Below are 5,550 nucleotides of genomic sequence, written 5' to 3' on the forward strand. Positions count from 1 at the left end.
AGGGGAATTTTTTTATTAAATGGTAGTATAAAATTGCAAAATTGTATTAAATTGTAAAAAATTGTATTAAATCTGTTAACCATGACTGATAATACACATGGGGCCTTTCTATTCACTAATATTTCAGAGATCAGTCCCTTGAGTAACTCTCCGTCTGTTGATCTGACATGGAGTGACTACTGCTGTGTTAATATAGATGGGGCCACTGTATTCAATATTATTTCAGTGATCAGTCTTTACCTTAACAGTTTTCTCCAGGTTGAGGGGGGTAGTGACTCGGCTGCCTGGCACTCTCGTGAGATGGTGGAGCTGGAGGAATAGATACAAAGAGAGGGGAATGTCTTTAGCACTAAGAATGTTAACCATATCTCTAATATTAATATTATGATTTAGTTATTTCAATGTTAAGAGATTATTACTTACTTTGCCAGTGCAATTGGCTTGGGCTTGAGGCTTCAACTGATATACCAGGCGAGTTGAAAGGTACCTCAGAGATGCAAAGTCACCATTTTCTGGCTCTTCACTGTCATCAGAGTCCCCGAAACGATGGCTGTTACATAACGATATCATTATGGTTATTGCAATCCCAAAATTTCCAAATATACATATAGTACAAGCATCTCTGGTCTATTTTTGGAATGCTACGGAAATGTGTTCACATTACATTTTAACAACCCAGAAAGTATCTTACTTGATCAAGCAAACCCAACAGAGGCAATCGTAACGTTAGATGCTAGAATCCAGCCGATAAAAGTTGACGCTGCAGAACAAACAAAATAGAAGATGGGGACCAAGTTCCATACAGTTAAGTTACGTTAGCATAATAAATCACAAACCGATGCCAATAGTTGTCTGAACCGACTTAAACAGTGATTAAAATGCCGAGGCTTTCATTACAAAGACGGCAGATAGACACTAAAGTTACGTGATGAGACCAAACTTGGCAAAATGCAAACGTTAATGCACAGCTAGCTAGAGGCTAGGGCTAAACCATTATCAGTGAGTCAACATGCTAAAGTTGTAGGTAGCTATCATAGCAGAGTGCTTCACTGACTTCATTGACTGAAATACCAGTGCCAATATCACCTTAATCAAGGTTTGCATCGCAAAAGCGTGATTTCAATATATGTATAGCACTAATAGACATTAGCAATAACTTATGCAATTGCGCCTAGCAGCATGCTAGCTAGCAGCTATATGCCGCTAGCATAGTAGCACTATATGGACAACAGCGACACATTAAAACAGACAAGACCAGACTAATGTTAAATAACAATGTGTGTTTTAAATCACACTACCATAACATATTCTGCGAAATTGCTATCCCATTTTAAATCAGATAGGCTACAGACTCATATGAGCATCACAGCTAACAATAACGTTAACTTTGCACAAACTGTTGCACAAAATGACAAATGTCTCTGGTTGCACTAACGTTAACGTTAGTCCTAATATCAAACAACATCATTACAATTAATAAACATGATGATTATAAAACCACAAAGGCCAATGTTTAGCTATTGTGAATGTCGCAATATATTAATAAATATCACTTACTCGAGAGGGTTCAGCGCAACCGTGTCCCAGCAAAGAAAATATCCACTAGTATGACTTCTTGGCTCTTGGTGTACAGTCATGTTCAACCGTTACAGTAAATGCGCGTCCGCGCCCGCGGATCCGACATGGGTCCACTCAGGATCCGCTGTTTGACAGTAGAATTTACCGGGGCCGCCTGAGGCGGAGCTGATCCTCTGTCGCGGCACCAAAACGAATGCGACAGTCACGCGGGTTTGGCGTCTTGAAGGCGGATCCGCCTAGGAGTCTACTGCTGTGTGGGTTGTTTATGTTTGTGTTGCTGCGTGGTATTACACGTGAGTCATCATGCTGAAAACGTGAGTGTTAATCCCCGAGACAAGAAAAAAGCAAAGAATATATCTTTTACTAAGGGAAATGACAAAAATAGTAGGCCCTAGCGACAGTGACTTGGAAAAGTAACTTGAATCTGATTGCTAGAAATAGTAGCGTGTTAGACTCGTTACCGAAAAAAAAAAAAAATGATCAAAATAGAGTAACGCGTTACTGGCATCACTGGATCTAGCCATGTCTCGTTGAAAGTAGGCCTACACTTTCCCATTTTCCACATGTAGCCAAACTTTAACAAATTCTGAGGAGACGCAGACATATTTTGCGGGCAGGTATTGCATTTATCACGGGATTTGTATATTTATCACTGCGTAGGCTACGTACCAACACCAATATCCCCCAGAAAGAACCACACACTGAACCAATGTTCTGAACATTCTGCTGGTTTTGTTACAATGGTAGCAAAGACGCTAGAGCTCTGCTTTGCAAGCTACGACTCAATACTTTTGCTACTTTGTAATAACTTTCGCGATGGCGTTTCTGGAAATGAGCGATGGTAAAATATTTTTTAGACCTGACTAAATGAATTTTAAGACCTCGGAATGAAAATCTGGCCGTTTTTAAGACGTTTTAAGGCCTTAAATTTAAAGTTCTGAATTTTAGGCTTTTTAAGACTTTTTAAGACCCAGCGGGAACCCTGTTAAACTTACTAGCCATTCCACCACAAAAACAGTAATCAGACAAATAAACAGTAAAACCCTAATATAGACTCGAAATTGTAATTACAATAGTTCACTCAGAATCTTCATTCATTAGAGCATTGACAGCCCTGAGTACCTGACCATAACCAAAACTGCAGTACAGACAGCTTTCATAGATTTTCACGCAGCTCCCTCGGCGTGGCGATCTGCATCAAGCTGATCTGGGATCCCAAGGTCACGGCACCAGTGTAACGATGGTCAAGCCTCAGGGGGACAGAGGCGAAATGTTGAATTTTTTTCTTCCTTTTTATTTTCCTTTAAGAAAATAAATCAAAACATTGCCTTCAGGCTTCGGTGTACCACATCAGCATCAGATCAAAAGCATACGGCTACTCTGGTAACTAGATGTACCGCATAGCGGTACAAAATATGACCGCCGCTCAGTCCTGTACATCCGTTCCAAGGAAAATAAATCACACTTCAATTTGTCTCCATATTTTACTCCATCCCCACTCTTGAAACTTTTGTGTATGCTTGTTTGGCATGCCTGAGTGTATTATTGTGTCGCGGCTGCACAGAAAGTAGCCTACTGGTGCTGAAAAGGTGAATAGATTGTAGAATAGCCAAAGAAGATGTAGCATTGTTATAAAACCTTTAAAATCTCCAAACAATCACAAGTAGGGCAGTTCATCACAGTTCATCCATTGCAACTGGATTGATGAAAGCTCACTTACACCTGTAGGCTACATTGTATTTGGGAAAAGCAAAAGGTATCAGCATAATGTTAGTTATTTATTTATTTATTTATTTATTTATTTATTTATTTATTATGTATTTATAAACAAAAACATCTGTCAGTTCCATGCCGTTTTCAGCAGCTATCAAAAACAAAGGTCATTTTTGGCTGGATGGATTTTTTGTGAATGTTTCTTCTTCTACATAAGATTTTAGTCATCTTTAGTTCATGTAATACTTTATTGTCAATGCACAAATTAAGTAACAGTAGTCTGAAACGTTATTGTTAATGCACAAATTAAGTAACAGTAGCCTAGTCTGAAACGAAATGCTGTTTTACATCTAACCAGTGGTGCAAATAACTGACATGTCCAAATGGGCCTTGATGAAATCGTCAGCTAGACTGTTCATACACATTTTAACGGGCCAAAGTTGAAGAGCTTTTGTCCGTTATTGTTCGTGCAAATATAGGCTGATTCATGTTCCCTTGCATTGTTTAACTGAGGTCCATGGCTAGTCTGGCTTTCATCAGACCAAGCTCAATCTTTTAAGAAATCAAAAATAAATAGCGGGCAGATCAGGCTGGGTTCACCCAGCCTAGTCCATAGGCAACCGATATTGTTTAATTTTCGATTGAGATATATACTCTCTGGCTATTCTAAATGCAAAAATGCATCAGGGAGTTATGACAAAACGGTAACTAACAAACTAGATCCTAATAGAAAGCTGTTAGCTTCCTAAGCTACAGGTAGGATTATAAGGTAGGCCTATTTACAACATAAATTGTCAATAGGCTATGCTGGCGACACAAATAAAATCTCCTTTGAAACCAATGGCTTCGCCTTACAGTATCAAAGCGGACTTAAACTGTCATATCGTGGCAAAGTTGTAATAACATTCACGCAGCTCCATGAGTCAAGGAAAGCTTGAGAATAAAGTAGCCACTTCTAAATGGGACCCACTACACAGTAGCTTAAGGTGTTTTGCTAAAGCAGCCATAATGAAATGAAGGTGTCATTGTTTGGATACTTCACACCTGCGTGCTTTTTTAATTTCACAGACTACAACTACCAAGCTGTAATCAAAGCACATCGATTCCCCTCTCACACCCTGCACGCACTTAAAACAAAATAAACAGGCGTCTCAGTCTCACGCAGTCTCCCCCGGGGACGAAATGAAATTTTTCCGTAAAAGTCTAGTGGGGCTACATACCCACCAAATTTCATGTACCCCGGTGGTTCGGTGTCCCGGGTATCAATGACCAAAAATTCAGGGAGTAGATGACGGGAAAAATTCTTGAATTGTGTGCATGTGTGCGTGTACAAATTATGTTTATGTGTGTGGGTGTGTGTGTGTGTGTGTGTGTGTATGTGCGTGCTTGTGTTTTGCCTGGCGTATGTGTGTTTGTGCATGTGCATGCATGCGTACATATGTCTACTGTGTGAGTATGTGTCATACGTATGATTACTGTAAATGTATGTGTGTGCGTGTGTATCTGTTTATGCACATGTGTGCACATGGAATGGGTTAACATGACCCCTGGAGGCAAACAAACACGGAAAAATTGGTCATCCTAGGCCCTACAGTTCTCAAGATATTCACAGAGAACTGTGTCTGCCCTACCCTCCTTTCGGGGTCCAGTCAGCAGGGGGGGCTACAGATCAAAAGCGAAGAATGGCGGTTCCATGCTATCCATGTGGGGGTACATGCCCACCAAGTTTTGTGTACCCGGTCTTTCAGTGTCGGGGAATCCTTGTTGGTGTATGCGTCACTAAATGTACACATAAATTATTTTATTGTAAGGCCCCATGAACGAAAGTACACAAAACTTGGCATGCATTCGGAGGGTGTCATAATGATCCTACACTTTTAATTTTGTGCAGTTTTGACCTTGTCAGCCAGAGATATTGTGATGAAAAAACACCTAATTTTTTTTGCTTTTAATTTTTAACTAGGTGGCGCTATACATGAAATAAGTGGTAATGGGATGGGTTGACATGCCCCTTAAGACCAACACACATAAAAAAGGTGGACCTCCTAGGCCCTACGGTTCTCGAGATAGATATTTATTGTGTGGCCCCATGAGCGAATTCCACAAAACTTGGCGTGCATACAGAGGGTGTCATAATGATCCTACAATTCCAATTTTGTGCAGTTTTGACTATGTTAGGTCACAGATACCTTCAATTACAACACCTCATTTTTACTTTTTTGTGTTTAACTAGGTGGCGCTATACATGAAATGAGTGGT

General features: G+C 40.0%; 1 long non-coding RNA gene across 1 annotated transcript; it reads right to left on the bottom strand.

Annotated features, from left to right (window-relative positions):
• Positions 1 to 296: 296 nt before the first annotated feature.
• On the bottom strand, positions 297 to 1,717 carry LOC125288485. The gene is made up of 4 exons (XR_007192496.1): positions 1,558 to 1,717; positions 692 to 760; positions 424 to 550; positions 297 to 309 (listed from the first exon to the last, which is right to left on the bottom strand). It is a non-coding gene; the product is annotated as an uncharacterized LOC125288485 (long non-coding RNA).
• Positions 1,718 to 5,550: the final 3,833 nt, after the last annotated feature.

Source organism: Alosa alosa, chromosome 23 (assembly GCF_017589495.1).
Source record: "Alosa alosa isolate M-15738 ecotype Scorff River chromosome 23, AALO_Geno_1.1, whole genome shotgun sequence".
NCBI lineage: Eukaryota > Metazoa > Chordata > Actinopteri > Clupeiformes > Clupeidae > Alosa > Alosa alosa.